Raw genomic sequence first — 18,449 nt, 5'->3', positions numbered from 1 at the left:
TGAACGGCTTATGGGACTGAACAGCTTATGGTGAACTGACTTATGGGACTATGGTTTTTTCAAACGTAGAAACTGGAGTTTCACACTAGCTATTCAGCCTTGGATTCATAGTTTGATAACCCATTTAATTTTCTTCAGAGTCCTTAAAAAGAATTTTATATAATTTTCCCAGTATTTAATATAGGAAAAATCCATGTTTGCGTTCAAATTTAGAGGTCTTCTTTCAGGCAAAATTCATCCCCCATGGACCTTAGAGTTTCTCTGAACTATATCCAGGCAGTAACTCTGCTCAGAATTTCCCCTCTGTAAAACCTTATTGTCAGCATAAACACTGTTGCCACTCCTATAACCTACAGTAAGATTATTCCTAATAACAACAATAGATATAAATATAAAACACTCTCAACTTTCTCAGCATTCCTATCCTCTAAGGGGACCCAGAGGTTTGCTTACTCCCAAATAATTTTATTAGTGACTACTCATGGCTGGGACCCATCTTAATTGGACCTGGCAGCTCTCCATGTCCGAGGATGTCCTTAGTTATTTGTTTTGTGGTCTGGCTAATTCTTCCAAGGTCAGGAACGCATCCTCCTTTCCCAAAGTTTTACGACAAATTCTCTTGTGTTGCTTTCAACCTGCATAGAGGAAAATTTTGTGCTAAGAATATATTTGCAACATTTTCACAGTATAATTCAGAATCTTAAACCAGAAAGTTTTAAGAACTTTTTTCAAAATATTTTTCAGAATATAAGGCGGGGGGGGGGGACGGGCAATCCCCAGTGTTGTAATATTAAATGTGTTAAAAAAACAAAGAGACAAACAAAAAACTGGTTTGTAATCTATAGATTTTTGTTCCAAAAATTCCAGCATGAATTAAAATTCCAAACAAGCAGATAATAAAAAAAATCTTTATGAAATAATATATAAATAATGCATATGGAAAACATTTCAAATTATGAAAACCTTCCTAAGAATAAAGTACTATTTTTAAAGGTACTTTAAAATGACTAACTGCAGGTTATTTATGTGAAACATGTTGCTGTGTTGATATGTGTTGTCTTTGCTCTGGTTAAAGGGTAACATCTTCTTTACAATCTTTTTATACTGAAGAATTTTGTATACAAATATAAACATAAATATATAGTTATTTTGTTTTGCCCCATTCTAAAGAATTATACTCATTTCTTTCACTCTGTTTTGCTTGTTTATTTTGCTATTTTCTAGTTCTCAGCCCATTAGATCAGATATCTGTTCTCATTTTCAAAAAAAGACAAACATCTGTTCAGGGTTGGTTTTCCCATTGGCAATTTAATAAATAGTGCATCTGCATCTTTCCTGATATGAGAGAGAATGGTTATTCTTTTTTGCTCATTTTTGTATATTTTATCTATTCATTATTGAATTTCAGTATTACATTATTGATGCAATCGTTATATGAAGTTTTCGTACCAAGCCAAGCTAAATAGTTATTTATATGTTTTTAGCCATGGCTAACTATTTCATTAATTGGTATTTGCCTCAGTATCAGCTTTAGTATAAGGGTTTATATAAAACCCAAGGATTCCAGTAGAGCAAATAAAATAAAAGCCCTAGACACCTGCCTGTAGGTAAAGTGAAATAATGGAAAACATTTAATCTGTTCTGTCATTCATAAACATCCATTAGCCCACATGAAATGTCACAAATAAAACTGCTACTTTTTGCATTGACTCTTGTTTTTATCCTAGCTTCAGCATTTTTCCTCCTGTTGTGTATAGCAAAACCAGATAAAACTCCTGCTGGACTCCATCTGAGTTACATAAGCCTACAAACTCTCAATTCTCCTCAAAGATACATGCAGAGCTCTAACACTTCCCTTCACATAGGTACCTCATCTACATCATCACTACTTTTCTGAGCTCCACCATCAACAGTGTTAGCTGTCCAGCTTCATGTGAAAGTGAATTTCTGTGCTAGGGAGACCTTCCTTGTTCTCGCCAAGCACATTTATTAACTTCTGACATACTGTTTCAGCAAATGTAGCCTGCAATCACAGGGGCCATTAGATCTATATTTAAACTTCGATGACATAAAATAATGAAAACTTCAATGTATCAATCTTTTAATTTTTCTGGGAAAGGCTATAGGACAAAAAAATAGAACTGAATTATTCAGAGAATTATTATTACCGTCTAGACTGTACATACAGGATTTTGAATTTCTACATTGTTTTAAGGAAAAATTAAGTTATCCGCTCAGCCTGGAACTTCGTCATTTGGGTCAGGTGATAGGATTCATCTTGGGACTGGCTGTTCTTTAGGACACTGTGGAAATAATACCACTGAGTTGTTTGCAACAGAAGTTCTGCCTCTTGCAGAAAACTTCTTTTTCTCTTTCTCCTCAGAGAATCTTAAGTGGTTTTGGGATATTTACAACAGATTTATAAATATTAATAAGTCCTATATCAATAGAAAGAAAAAGAAGTCTGCAAATACATTAATATCTATAGCAATGCAAACTAAAATCACTCAGGCATTATCTTTCTTACAAAAAAAGAAAAAGAAAAAAAACAACAAAAAAGAAAATATCCTGCAATTCACTTTGCTGAAATTCTTATTTACGGAAAGGAAAAAAGAAAAAGTAAAAAAAAAATGTTGGAAGGTCTTCTTGTCTCTTCTTGTTTAGCCTGGAGAAAAGAATGCTCAGGGGTGACCTTATCACTCTCTACAATGACATGAAATAGGTTGTAACCAAGTGGGGGTTGGCCTTTTCTCCCAGGTAACAAGTGACAGGACAAGAGGAAATGGCCTCAAGCTATACCAGAGGAGTTTCAGCTTGGATATCACGAAGAATTTCTTCACTGAATAATTTCTTCACAGGCAATGGAATGGGCTGCCCAGGGAAGTGGTGGATTCACCATGCCTGGAAGTATTCAAAAATTACTGTATGTGGCACTTAGTGCTGAGATTTAGTTGACACGATGGTGTTTGGTCAAAAGTTGTTTAATGTTGGAGGTCTTTTGCAACCTTAATGACTTTATGATTCTATGGTACTAGATTTAATTTTTGAAAAAAAACCCTGAAGAATTCTGGAATTCTCATCTAGGTGAGCTTAAATGCTACTGTCACTCTCAGAAATGCATGCAACTTCATACAACCATAAAAGATAAAAATGACCACATCACAAATGTAATTGACATCTAAGTTATGATCCCTAACATATTGGCTCTATATCACTGATTATGTCAGGAAATGTAGTTTTCTGACTAATGTCATGGATATTACCTGTCTCACTTGACTAAAAGAGAATATCAAGGAGTTTGGTAGGATTGAGGAGTTGGAGGAAGCATAAAACGAGGTAGTAAAACACTAATTTTGTATTTTTTAGCTCATTTCCATTGTCTTTTTGTTCTCCATAATTCTCTCTTATTCCTGTGAGGAAAAAAAGGAGATGCGACGTGTGCAGTTAACCCTGCTGAAATGGAGTTGTTTGTGAGAGAGTATCTTTATCACTGAGCTGTTGATTAAAAATCACCCAGGAAAGAGCTCTTTCAGATGAGCATAAACCTATTTAAGATAGTCCTTTCTGTTCCCTGTCCACCCAGAAGAGTCTTTTCAAGAGCTCTGCCTGCTCAACACCTCACTTTTGTACTGTACCCACTGGTAAAACATAAACTTTTTTGCTGAGAATATTTTCTCTATGCAATATTTCCAGTTGGGGGTCACCTGTTAATAATCTACAAATTGATCACTTTTCCTGTTTCCTGAGAATAGTGTATTTTAACTTTGCTTACCTTCAGCACTTAAGCTTCAGAACTTATATCTTTGGGAAGAGTAAACTTTTCCAGCTTGGGGAGAACAAAGGCTTGTCTACCCTGCCCAACTAATGGCACAGCCATTTTTACATTGATTCTTCTGAAGCTGTTTATCTGTCTTTGATGCTCATCTGTCTTGACTGCCTTTCTCTGGATGTTTGTTTTTCATTAGCTGCTGCCTTTGACTTACATTCTGACAGCAATTCTTGTTTGTAGTGAACAGATAAACTGATGGGGAACATGACATTTATAAAAATGGGATCTATAAGTACTGAATTCTTCAAACTCTCCTACAAAATTGTTTCTGTAATTCTGTAATCTCAAGGATTCTCTTTTCATCTCTTTTGCATGGCAATGTGTACAAGGATGTACTTAATTTTTGTTGCTCTATCAATTTATGTTTCTTCTGCAGCCTTTATTTCTCAAATTCTTCATAATTTTGCTCTGCACAGAGTTTCTTTTTGTTTTCTGCAAGTGCCTGAGGTTTCTGCAGTACTATTTGTTATTCTACTGGCTTCACTTGTTCTTTCAGGCTGTTATATTTAAGACTGATGAGACATTCGTTCTCAGTCAAGAAGCTTTTTAAAAGTACACTGAGTTGTATAGATAAATTAATTACTACAATTAAATGCTTGTATATGTTTAGGAATGATTGTCGACTTCCCCCCTAAGCACATTGTCTTTAATCAAAGACTTCAGAGGTGAAAATAATCAATTACCTTCTGCCTACTTCTACTAAAAATATCCTCATTTCTCAGATGGGTTTGCTGACTGACTACATGAGAATTTGCTGTGCACACAAAAAGTAAGCAGGAAGAGCCACAAAATCACACTGGAAGAGGACATCTATGATAGTTTCAGACAATGTTTCCTAAAATTTAAAAGAAAAGAAATAACATAAAAATTTCATTGAATTAAAGCTTGTTTACAATCCCAGATTTCTGTTTTAATTTTTAGCAAGCACTGTTATGTCCTGGATGTGACTACCACCACAACTCAGAAGGCATGTGTCTCTGTAGCTGGCCTTTAAATATAATTAGAGTATGGTGTTATTTTTATAATAGCCTGAAAGGTAGACTATCTTAGGAGTTACTTTTGTGATACTGCTGCTAGGCTGTCAGAAACTAGTGTGGGAATTTCTGCTCTAGACTGCAATGTTGATATGCCTTTAGTATGGAAAATACTATCTGCAAAAAATACTGAAAAAAGGAGTCTTTCTAATATAAATTTAAAACATAAATCACCTACAGAGTGAAGAACATAAATAATTAATTGTAGTTCTAATGATACTTTTGGTGCTATTTTACATATGAGAAAAATCTGGTCTTAAACAGTCAGAAAATCTTATAGATTAAGCATTCCTCATAAATTTTAAGGCAGATACATTTAACAGAAAAGAAAACAAAAAGCAATCAGAATGCAAGAGATGACATTTGCTTAAATATTATAGCAATTGTAAATTCAATATTAAGGTGAAATGTGATGATAAATTATCTCTTTTTGGACTAAAGCTGCATCTATACCTTCTGAGTGCAAAATGAAGCTATAACAACTACTAAGCTGACAACTCTTACTGCTACCTGTTTTCTTTTTTTTTCTTTATCGTTCTCTTTTTTTCAGTAAGAATTGCTTGGCAGCATAATAAAACAGTGTTATGTGACATTGCACTAGGGAGATGTAGTTAATGTATGCCATCTTTGTATAGCAGATAAAAATGTATCTCAGGACACATGACAAAGACCGCAATGGAAGGCTGCTGAAGGGAGCTGCTGCAGTGTTATAGCACCCTTGGAAGGGTAGTCGTAGTAACATACTGCAAAGACTGATGACTGAAGTCAAGAATATTCACCTTGCTCCCAGGACTACGGCTTCTGAAGTGAACTTTGGGATAGAAGATGGATGGAGGAAAAGGATAAAAGTGAAAACAAGGACAGGAAGAAATGAAACTACAAAGCAGAGAAAGTATACTTATATTTCCCTTGGCAAGATGGGGAAGACATGGGCTCTCACTAACCTGGCATATCTGCATTGTGCAATGCAGGAATAGGTGTTTTGGTTTTGTTTTCTTTTCCTGCAGGACAGCTTTGTTTCACAGTCCATGCCCTGACAAGACAGCTCTCCTGCATTCTGTCCAGACCACAGCAGTGCAGTGCCAATGAGGAGATTTCTGCTTGGTCACTGCCTGCAGTGTCAGCTGCAAGACATGCCAGTGACACTCACAACATATCTCCTCAGTTATACATGATAATACACTGTTGGTTCATGGGGTGGGACACAGAGTGATGTGTTCATCTCTTCACAAAGTATGTACGTATGTACTAACAGCTTGAGACTTGTCAGATTTGAACCGAACAGTAGGAGGGGCAATTAGTGTGTTCAGCTCTAGGTTTTGCTCCAACATGAGCTGACTAATTCTCCTTTTCCTTAATTCTGAACTGAACTGTTGTAATTTAATGGAAATGTAAGGAATTCCAATTTTTTAAACTTTTTTTTTTAGTCTACTAATTAGACTAAAATATTTCAACAGTTGTTGCTTTTGTTTCCATAATCAGAAAACATTATATAGTTATGGACTGTACTGGAGTGATGAAGGTTAAACACAAAATCAATTAGCTAAAATCATTGTCTAAATTTCACAGGCACAAATACAGAATATCTCTTCATGGTTCTAAGAAGTTGTGTCACAGCTCCTGGTAATTCAAGACATCAGAATCTTATGTAACCTTGATACACATAAGCCAAAATAATGCTTGAGAACATCAAGTCTCCTCTGTCTTTTAAGTCAATTATAAGTGGATAACTTCTGCTTCTAAAAATAGAGAAATATTTTCTCACTCTATATGTAAATCTAGTAAAGGAGGTATATAATAGTAGCACACTAATTACTAGTTATGCTTTAACTATCAGCATTACTTTAGAACAACAACTGTGTATACTAAATCTCACGCAAAACAATTCTAAACTGAAGAGTTCCTCTAGGTAGCCAAACATACCTTTTGGACATAGTGCCATGCCCAGGCACATTGTGTGCATTGGTATTGCATGGCAAGATTTTGGTAGCAGAGAGGCTACAGGGTTGATTTCTGGGAAAAGCTGCCAGAAGATTCACCATGTTCAACAGGGCCAATGCCAGGAGGCTCCAAGGCAGACTCACCACTGGCCAAGGCTGAGTCCAACAGCCACAGTAGTAGTGCCTCTGGGATAATATATTTAAGAAGGCAGGGAAAAAATGGTTGGGAAAACCAATGTTTGTGCGGGAGTGGGAGGAGATACTTCAGGTACCAGAGCAGAGATCATTCCAGGAAGGATTCACATTAGATATTAATGGATGACTGAAGGATCCCATTCTAGAGCAGTAGGAGAGTAGAAGGAGTCTTAGCCCTGAGGAGGAGGGCTGTGCAGACAACCTTTGATGAACTGACCACAACCCCCATTCCCAGTTCCCCTGTGCTGATGAGGGTGGATAGAGGGGCAGGAGGTAGAGAAAATAAGGAGTGAAGTTGATTCTGGGAAGAGAGGAAGGTAGAAAGGCATTTTAATATTTAGTTGTTATTTTCTTATTAAACGACTCTGATTTGGCAGGTAAGAAATCAAGCTCTCCAACTAGGGCCTGTTTTGCCTGTGATGGTGTTTGCTGAATGATCTCCCTGTCCCTATCTTCATCGATAAGCTTCTTATCACTTTTTCTCCTCATGTCCAGCTGAGTGGAATGGCTTAATGAGTACCTGACATCCAACCAAAGTCAACCCATTACACCATAGAAAAGTAGAATTAGATGAGGCTCCTATAGAGATAGATCTTCCAATACAGAGTCTCCAGGCTGCTGCTGGAGTGAAACCGTACACATGGAATTGTAGCTTAGATAATCTAGGCCCTCGGAAACCAGATTTTTACTTCTCTTTAAGAGTGAAAAAAACTTTCATACTTTGTAATCTGGTTGAGTTTTGATTAATCAACAGAAAGTTCTCAAGTTCTGCCTTTCTCTTCACTGAGCAGATAGTTAATTTCTCAGATAGTTCATCTGAGATTTATTTTAGTTTTGAGGGCTGTCTTCACATAAGAAGAGCTTTCCCTATGCCCTGGGGTTAATCCAAGACTACAGTTCAAGGTTTTCACCTTTCTCTTGAGGATGTTGCTATGCCATCTTATGAAAGGTTACTTGAACAGGCTGAGTAAAACATTTACTGTAACTAACTTTAATATGTGAAGTGAACCTTTCCTGGCAGACATAGTGGCAGTGAAGACAGGAGGCAGCCAATGCTGGGACAGATCTATAGTAGCTGGGCATTTTTGATCTCATATTACCGTTGCATACTTCAAGGATATTTGGCAATTGGTTTTAAGCAGAAAAGAAAATAAATCTCAGTGATTATGACCGTGACTCTGCAAGGGGCCAAGCATGTGACAGTTTCCCTGGTGCTTTGGATAAAAATGTCCAAAAAGCTGCAGGTCTTTATAACACATGGCTTATCCTGTCTTCATTAGCTGCTGGCAGACTCTCTTGGGTGAGGTTCTTGCAGTGTCATTATACTGCAGAGCTTTCGTAAATGTTACATTGTATTGAATAATATATGTATAGTTTATTCATGCTGGTAAAAGGAAAGGAGACTTGTGCTGTTTTGCAATGCCTTAGGGGAAAGTTATTCAGTCGATTCAACATTTTTTATTATTTTTTTCTGATTTAGGGAATAATATCCCCACGAATGACAGGCAGCCAAGAGGATGTCTTTTCCTTTCATATAAATGTATTTCACCAGGCAGGGACATGTACTTTGTTTTCAAATGAGTTATGCCTAAATTCTTACATTTAGGCACTCGCAGCTATCAATTTTAATAAAGTTTCAGCACAAACCAAACCTCCTCTACCTCCTCCAAACTGCCTTAAAGAGGAAACAAGGCCAGACTCCCAGCAGGTGGCAGCCAACGCTAAAATATGTCAAAATTAGCCCACTTCTGTGTACAGCTAAAAAGATCTATTGCACAGATGATGCACAAATAAGCAAGCAGTGAGTTAAGAGGCAATTTCACATAATTACTGTTCCTTTATGTTCTGAATCTTATAAAGTTTACAATTGCTTCATACAAGAAATGCCAGCTTCCCTTGGTTTTAGGTGACAAAATTGCACTTCTGTAACCTATGGCAGTTTAATATTTTTGTATTATCAGAAGAGTTGTAATAATCTGATAACTGTTATCTCTCCTGAGAAATCCTTGTAAGTTCAAAATAATATTTCCCAACCTATGATTGATCATGTAGATCAGACACAAACATACTGCTTACATTTCTAAAACCCTAAAATAATTGTAAAATACTAAAATAATAAAAAAGCATAATCTTAAAAATATCTCTGAAAGCAATATGTATATATAAGTACTTTTGAAAAAAATTGTTCTAAGACATGTGAAAATATTCCTATACAGATAGAGAATGAACACTAACAGCAGTTCCAGTCTAAGGGAAGATGTTTTTCACAGTACAACCTATAGTACAATGACTAATATCAGTCTGGCTGTCACTATAAAAAAGAATCAGTGGAATTTTCCTGTACCGATGATATATACTGATGATTCAGTAAATTATTCAGCATTTCATAAATAAAATGGTTATTCAGTTCTGTAGCTGGACAACCAATGCCAAAATATATACATTTGGTGAATCTGTTACTAGCCAAAAGTTCTTTTTTTTGGTGGCAAGATAAAACCACTCTGTCATCTAAGGGCTGAAATTTGCCCTCACATATGAACTGATTGCCCAGTTAAGCAAACCACTTAAAGAGCTGCTGTCAAGGGATAGAGAAGATATTCCATGCAATTGTGTAGGAGCATATTTTCCAGCCCACTCTGAAAATAATGCTTCCTGGTCTGGACAAAAAGTGGCTTTCAGTCTTCTTACTTGTTCTTGTCCATGTTCCATCTTCAGCCTGCTAGGCAGGGTACTGGCACTCAGGGATAGACTGAGTCAAAAGATAACCTATAATAACAGCCAGTTATGCAAGAGTATGACATGGGTATACATGATGAGTAAAAAGCCATATGCTTGAGCACCCTCTGATTGCAAAATTCTGTTTGTTTTCTTTAGGAGACTGTTTGCCCTCCAGATAGATGGTGCTGGTTTGTCAGGCTGTGAATGCCACTATTTAGCTGGCAGAGTGCATTGTATTTAGTGCCTGTTGTCACTCCCTACAGCTGTAAATTCCATGGAGCTTCCCCAGTGCATATTCATACTCAAATCTTTTAGTTCCATTTTATTTCTTCAAAAACATTACTATGTAAACAAAAATGGAATAATTTTTCTCTCTTAACAACAGTTTCAAGAGTGGAACATGCTGGTTGTTAGTGTTGCAAGCAGAATTAAATCTAATTGCTAGATTTAATATAATGAATCTAATTCAACCCAGAATTAAATATTACTAAAGGAAGCTGCTGAAAGACACTTGTGGCTCTCCAGTTTGTTTAGTGCGAATGACTTCCAGCTCTGGCATAACAGCCTATGGATCTTGTAGAGATGGGCAGATTAGGTTGGGCATGTAAACAATCAGAATTTTGTATTTTGAAAGAAAAGTTGGTTTAACTGTTTATCTTTTATAATTAGATGATTTTACTAAGACTCAAGGACTTTTGGTCACTGCAGTTTTGCTGAGTCTTCGTGTTTACATTATAAGCGACATACAAGCCTGATTTATTCAGAAGATGCTTTTGTAGATGGGGGAGGTTTACCTGGTCTCACATAGGAATGTATGCCACAACAATTGCAATCTGCTTCTCTCAACTTTGCATACTACTCCCTGATTTTTCATACTCTTACTTAAAATGTCAAAAGGTCTTAAGGCAACACAGTAAGAGCAACACAGGAGGGCAAAGGAGAAGGAATGTGAACTCTGTCCTCTCCTGATAAGACACCAGGATTTCTTGAATGAATACTTTAAGATGGCGCAAATGACTGAAAAGTCTAAAACACACACAAAAAAAGAATGAGGCTCGTATTAGCAAGTAAAGATGATTTAAATATGCAAATTTTAATATTACTCTTTTACTTGTTTGCCAAGAATCATTTAATAATTCCTTCCTAAATATTTTTACTATCTTTTTAAACTTGATAATATTTGACAACCCCAGAGCATAAGACAAAAATTCCTGAGCAGACTAATGCACCTGTGAAGTCATAAAAATGGAAGAATCTAGCTACACCTTTGAAACAAGCATATTTTAAAAATTTTCTCCTGATCTTCAAGTAATTTGGGATCCTACTATTTATCAGCATTACATCTCACCTTTAAAACTGAGAAGTATCAAAATATTTTGATGCTCTTCAGCTAATTGATATAATTCAAAGTCCCATGAGCTCTATTAATGAGCTTGCCTTTCAGTACCTGTGAAGAGTCACAGTGTGCAATTTTCTGTAATACAGTTGAATCAGGTTTTATTTTTTCCCTCTGAGCAGCAAATTAGATATTTTTCTATGATTTAGGACACTGAAACTCTCCAAGACCTCCTTTGGGAAAAAAAAAAAGAAATAATATAAAAGGGATTGTAATTAATTTCAAAATATGGGAAGTATTTTGACATAAAGCATCACATATCAATCAGATGTTGATTTTTCAAATGGGTTTGGGAGTTTTTTGGGGGTTTTTTGTTTGGGTTTTTGTCTATAAGGAAAGAAACATGTTCTTATTATTGTAGACACTATTTTTTAGTAACTATGGACTTTTACAAATTATGATTGCCGCAAAGAAATGAACTAATTTTTTAAATTGCTGGGAGGTCACAACCCCCAGGAAGCCAGCTGAGCCCTATGTGTTTGGCAAAATCCAGATTCACAGCAACAGGTATGGTTACATTTGTACATTAACCACACAACAGATGACAAAGAGTGTAAGGGAAAAGTGTCCATCCGAGATAGATGGATCTGACAGAAGTATTAGTATGTCAACAGCAGCATCCATCTAAAGTGCAAGAACTTCCAAGAAATTTAGTAAGTAAAGTCCAAGCAGTTGTTGAAAGTACAGAGTTGCAAAGCAATTATTTAATTACCTGCTTTTAAAAAAATAAATTCAGAAGCATAGTAGGTTTTCTCAGTTACAAAAGTCTTACAAGCTGCACATATCTAAGAGAAATGACAAATGAGAAATGCTGGATACTTTGTATCTTTTGATTATTTCAATATTGAATAATTTATATGATTCAAATTTTACTTAAAGTTAAAAGTTAATTACATCTCTTGTGAGTAGACTCTTGAAGTGAGTAGTTTTTTTTTCCCTAATACAATTACTATCTATAAACAGGATTCCTCTAGATAAAACTAAATTAGGAACTACTTTGCCCTAGTTCCCTAGAGAAAAACTTTACATTTTTGAAGAAACTAAATTAACTTTTATTTAATTTTCTTTTCACACACTCACACATGCACGATTATAGGTGATATATCTGCCTCTTTTAGCACATGGATACGTGTGTGAAAACATGATAATGTTGAACTGACTTAACAATATCAGTCTCTGGAGCCAAATCTCTTTGGTTGGTTTAACTTCTCATCTCTCCAAAGGCTAGCAAAGTCTTTATAAAATGCTGCATTCACTTCAGAGTTATTTCAATATTTTTAAATGACTTCTTAATAAAGAAATCATCCTGAATCCATTATGTCTACTGTATTTGATGACAGAAACTACTTCCCACTTGAGATCGGGTAATCCTCATCTCTAAATCTTTTTGTCATTTGTAAAAAGACCCCAAATATCTTCTCCAGTTCCCACTGTATTATGTGACAATCACAATTTTCCCATTATCTTTTATTAAGTACAGATTAAATTACCCAGGGCAGTCCAGTATAGACAATGGTGAACTAATGCTGATAAAGCTCATGTGTATCCAAAGTCCTATCTCTGCCTTGTGCAATGAATTAAACACTACCCCAGATTTTAAAATCACAACAACTGTGTTAGCACAGGGCCATTGATTAACCCTCTCACCTGGCCTTAAACAAAGTGTTGGGATTTATTAGTGAGGTGGTTGGTGTAAACTGTGGGGGACTTGATTTCATTTTGCAGTGTAGTCAAAGGTTTATATTTGGCAAAGGACCTGGTTCCTCAGTGACAAGTAAGTTATAAATATTATTTATGAATGCTGATGAATTTTGAATGTGCCTTTCATGCTGGCATTTTCTAAAATTCATCATTTTTGTTACAATATTTTAAAGTGTATTTCATTCTTTTTCAGATGGGAAATGACTTCAACCACAGAACTATTGGAAATAGTTATTGTAATACCATAAGAGAAGGACTTACTTCTGTGTATCATTTATATAAATATTTTTGTTATATTAACTGAAGTGTTGTCAAGGTAACATATAAACTTGGTCCATAGCAAATCCTTGCACGCTCTTCTTTAGAAAATTATGTTCTTGCTAGCTTTATTCCTAGATTTCCTGTTTGGGGGACTCGCTTTGTTTTACAAAACAATTGTGATAAAATCAGAAAGTCTACACATTTAAAAGTCCCTGATAGCTAATTGTATTTGTCTGTGACTAAAGTGACCACAATAATTTTTTTTAAACTCATCTGAAACATTTTTGCAAATTCTATATTAATTCTTCCCATGTCTCACATCCCTGTTCATGACAGAAATGAGGAAGAATAAAACAGATACTTGTAATAAGGTGCTGGAAAATCCTCCCCAAACTACCTGGATGCATTCCCAGATACAAATACTGAAGTCTTAGTTTTTCAGTGAAATAATATCTTCTCTAATACAATATATTATGGAGGACATCACAGAATCTATTTAAACGAGAAGTTGTTATCACTAGAAAAAAATAGGGCTGATTAAAGTAAATTAAAACTGAACTAACAGGAAAATCACGGGAAACTCTGAGAATTTCAAAGTATTCAAATGCGTATTTGAACCCCCAGTGTTTTAAACTGATCTTTTCTGCATTCAAAAATTCTGGTCTGAAGTACAATTGGAAAAAAATTGCAAGCCAAGGGTGCTGTCATCCTCTTCCCACCTTAACAATTACAAAATGTGATAGAGATATTTTTTTTTTTTTCTATTCAGGCTCTTTTTAGTAGTTCTCTTGCCTAGCAAAACACTTAAATTCATATTTTACAGTAAAAATGATAAAAAAACCCCAGAGGAGGTCTCAAGAATATCCAGTCCATACTTATTCTTTCGGTGGATGATAAACTGTACTTACATCATCCCCACTGGATATTTGTCTACCATAATTCTTAAAAGTACCACTGAAGAGAATCTCACGTGAAAAGAAGATGACAATTGCACTTGGAAAGATTTCCTTAAAAATCTAAATAATAATTTAACTTTCCTTTAAAATAAGCTTTTCTCCCCCGGCTGGTAATCATCACTTAGGAGCAAGAAAAAACATAATTCTTATATTTTTTACAATATTAGAAGTCATTGGAGTAATTTTTTGTATTGAAAGTCATGACACCCTATGTCCTTTTGCAGGGCTCTTCTTACTTTTAAAACCAGAGTAATTTGAAAGAATTGCTCTTCCTGATACTGCCTTTTGTCTTTGCCATTTACACCATTTATTCACTTAGTCAAGATAATTTGGATTTCTTATTCTGTTCTCCAGAGAGCTCACAAATACTCCTAGCTTGATATCAGCATTAAATTTTAGAAGAGTGCTCTCCATTCTGTCATCCAGGTTGTTAACACTAATCTTATGAACATGTCATGTGGAACAGTGTCAAAAGCCTTATTCATGTCAAGGTACAACAATTTCAGTGTTTCTTTTATCCACTAGGTCAGTTGCCTTGTCAAAGAAAGAAATGAGAGTACTTTGGCGTGATTTTTTCTTGACAGATCCACACCGTCTTTTTAACGTCTCACTATATGTTAGATACTTACCAATGAGTTAGTTTATGCTCTCATGTCTTTCAAAAATGAAAGTGGGCAGGCTGGAACAGATTTGCTCAGACCATCCTTCTCTCACCCTTACTGGTCTTTAGAGAGAGCTGCTATATTTACCTGCCCCTTCCCTTTCTTCTTGTTCTTCTAAGAGTAAAATGTCTCAAGAAAAGGTAAACAGTTTAACTAGTTTCCTTGGGATTATCAAATGAATCCATCAGACCTTCTAAACTTAAGACTCTCTAATTTTGTAAATATTCTCCAACCTCCTGTTCATTTTTTTTTGATCCACACCTCTACACCTCTGTTTTGAAACATCCTGTTTTGAAAAATCCATTTTTCCTTGCACCAAATAGTTATTTCTTTATTTTATTATCAGTTTGAGGAAGATTAAGAAATGTGGAGGAGCAGAAAAAAAAACCACAGACAAGAACAACAATGAATGAATGAATGAATGAATGAATGAATGAATGAATGAATGAATGAATGAATTAGTAAATTAATTAATTAAAATATATTTTGGCCAATAGTACCTCAGTCTTCAAATTTAGTTCATAAATTATGTGCATGTGTTTTACTTGTGACTTCCAGTAAGGATTTTTGAAGTGCACTCATAGTACTACACCTAATAAAATCCATGTTTTTATATCAGGAAACAACATGATTCTGCTGTGATTTAGTTCTACACTGGAGCAGGGGGATTATTTACCTTTTCTGAGTGACCTTTATCTATCTGCCAATTTACAGCTGTGTGGTTGTAATAATCCCCCCCAGAGTTTTCCTCTGTGAAAGTTGTTATCCATACTGGAATAGAGATTTAATAGTGCCTTCAGAGAACAGTTTCTTAAAAACTCTCCTGTTCACTTTGTCAGAGTGGTGTATGACTTTGACATGCAATGTATTCTGAGGTAGGCCACAATTACTCATTTGTTAAATCACAGATGGACAATTTATACTTCTTGTCCTTCTATTTCTATTTGGTGTTGACAAGCAAGAGGTGTGGGTCCCACAGGCTCCTGCTCACTCAGTTTGTTGAGGGGTTTTCCCTGATTCTTCACATTTTTTGTATGCTCTCCTTGGTGGCTGTCTCTCTAACAAAGGTTAGCTGTGCAGCGTCATTAATGGCTTTGTGATTTTCTGAAAAAGCACCTCCAGAAAAAGCTCCAGTGCAGCAGTATGAAAAAAAATATTTCCTTTTGCCATAACAGTCTCTATAGTCTAGGGTTAAATATCATAGGTCTGTTCTGCAATATCTAAAAAAGATCAGGGAAACAGAATGATGTTTATAATTAATTAAGTACTGCCCTTACTAATTCAAGTTAAGAAACAATAAAGTGATAACATCTTACAACTCTGCTTTTGCAAACACTACAGCCTGGATTTTGTCCTGAGGTGTCCAAGCTCAGTCACTGAAACACAAATGCCTTGATTTTGAAGATTTTCAGATTTAAAATAAAGAAAACAAAAATAGAGATAAAAATTTACTGGAAAATGAAAAGGAGGTTACACCAAAGTTTTGAATGGAAAACAAAGTGTAACAGAAAGGAAAATATTAAACCACTTTGTGCTGGTTGTGGCTAGGGTATACTTAATTTTATTCACGATGGCTAACATGAGGCTGTGCTTTGGATTTGTGCTGAACACAGTGATGGTACTATAGAGATATTTTTGTTATTGCTGAGCAGGGCTTACACAGGGCCATGGCTTTTTCTGCCTTATGTGGTGCCACACTGATGAGGAGGAGGCTGTGGAAGCGTGGGACAGCCAGGACAGGTGACCCCAAGTGACCAAGTGAAAGGGATATTCCAGGCCGTGTGGCATCACACTCGGTTTATAAAGTAGGGGGAAGAGGGAGGAAAGGGGTGAATGTTTGGAACAATGGACTTTGTGTTCCCAAGTCACAGTTATGTGTGATGGGGCCCAGCTATGATGGAGATGGCTGAACATCTGCCTGTCCATGGGAAGCAGTGAATTTTTTGTTTTGCTTTGTTAGTGTGTGTGACTTTTGCTTTCCTTATTTGCCTGCTTTTATGTCATGAGTTTTCTGGCTCTTACCCTTCCAATTCTCTCCCTGCTCCTGCTGGCAAGGAAGTGAGAGAGGGGCTGCCTGGGACTTGGTTGATGGCTGGGGTTAAACCACAACACACACAAAAATTTAAGGCATTGCAAAAAAAAAAGATTTAAAAGGAAGAATGTGATAAAGAAGCAGTTTGAAAGAAAAGAGATACTTGTGTATTCCATCATGATGAGCTTAATGAATCACCTGGCTGTGGTATCCAAAATATTAAGTTTACATTTATAACAGGAGAGAGAACTGCAGCAAATTTTGAGAGACCGGACTCAACAAAAGAACTTTGAAAATGAGAACACTGCAAAAATTATAAGAGGGGAAAAGCAAGCAAAAAAAGGAGGAAAACTGTTGGGAATTTTTGCCCATGTGAGACAGTAAACTTGTAGTGGTGAAGACAAGAAATAGAGAATGAAGGTCAAAAATAAAGGGAGCAATGTTGAGAATTAATAGCTGAATTTTTATATTCTTCTAGAAATCAAAGCAGTTGGAAAATTATTTGACTTGATATTGATGTTCAATAGCAGATTAAATCTATAAATTAAATATTAAAGTTAATTTCATATGTATAATCAATATATTAAATTTGCTAACATAAATATATTCTAATGTGAAAACATAAATTTTCCTAGAATATATGAATTTTAAAGTATAAATATATACAAATAATAAATATGTAAACAAATATGTATATAAGTATGGTGAATCAGGATTTACTCTAATTTAAACACCTGTTTCCACAAATCTTTTGCATTTTCAGAAAAAGGAACCTTAGGAACATTGTCATCATATTCCAATTTCTGTTTCTATAATGCTTACAGTACATCTACTATCAGTGCTAAATTATTCATTTAAAGATCATTCCTGTCTGTAGAGCAATTTAACACCTTTTAACTGTTTACTTACAGAAGCCTGGCAGTGTGCAGCTCTGGATATTCATGCCTGTTAGGAGTTTCCATGTTTATGACATCATTTGTAGAGAACCCACATAGACCAGAGCAGCCAGGCCCCTAGGTTCTATTTCCCAGACAAGAGTACTAGCCAGATGCTGAAGCAGCAGATTTGTTCATTCCAACAACAAGCTGCAAACCGAAATTTTTTGTCTGGGGTTGAGGGGAGAAAGATACTTTGACATTTGTTCTTCTGCGTGTACCGAGATGCTGAAACACTCGAATTTGTGGGATGACAATGAAGGCCCATCCAAACAGCCAATAGTTATTCCTGTAAATAGCTTTCAGGTCCTCAAGCTGGCACCAGGATCTCTGAACCCATTCTTGCTTTTCCCACACCCTGGAAACCCATGCTTGCTCTTCCCACACAGGGACATCACTGAAAGTGCAGCTGAACTAGGGTGCATCTGGAAGAATGAAGGGATGGGAAAGAAAGGAAAGAAAAGGAGCTAAAAAGGTGTATGATAGAAAGCAGTTTACGCTTAAGATATCTGATATGGAGAGGAAAATCTAGAAGACACATGAGGATCTATGGTGAATAGGAAAAGCACATTCATTAATGTATATAAAAGTACCTACCACAGAAAAAAATCCCATGCAATTTAATTTACACATACTAAACCAAAAATGGATTCTCAATTACCACGGGAAACAAAATTTTTTTTTTGGTCTTCAAGAGTTCTTTCAGTATTACACACATTGAATGAATATGAATGAGTGACTGAAGGACAAACCTCACCTTTGCTGAACCTGTCTCATCTACAAGTCATAA

The 18,449-nt window shown here is 35.7% G+C and overlaps 1 long non-coding RNA gene across 2 annotated transcripts; it reads right to left on the bottom strand.

Annotated features, from left to right (window-relative positions):
- Positions 1-403: 403 nt before the first annotated feature.
- LOC135300019 (uncharacterized) lies at positions 404-17,880 on the bottom strand. 2 transcript variants are annotated; one of them, XR_010361884.1, is made up of 4 exons: positions 17,634-17,880; positions 4,513-4,664; positions 3,264-3,410; positions 404-635 (listed from the first exon to the last, which is right to left on the bottom strand). It is a non-coding gene; the product is annotated as an uncharacterized LOC135300019 (long non-coding RNA). The 2 variants fall into 2 exon arrangements; XR_010361885.1 differs by lacking the exon at positions 3,264-3,410.
- Between the last annotated feature and the right edge of the window lie 569 nt (positions 17,881-18,449).

The sequence above is a fragment of the Passer domesticus genome, chromosome 4, assembly GCF_036417665.1.
Source record: "Passer domesticus isolate bPasDom1 chromosome 4, bPasDom1.hap1, whole genome shotgun sequence".
NCBI classification, from domain to species: Eukaryota; Metazoa; Chordata; class Aves; order Passeriformes; family Passeridae; genus Passer; species Passer domesticus.
Note: the sequence above shows the minus strand (reverse complement) of the source record. Positions and strands in the feature narration are given on the sequence as shown.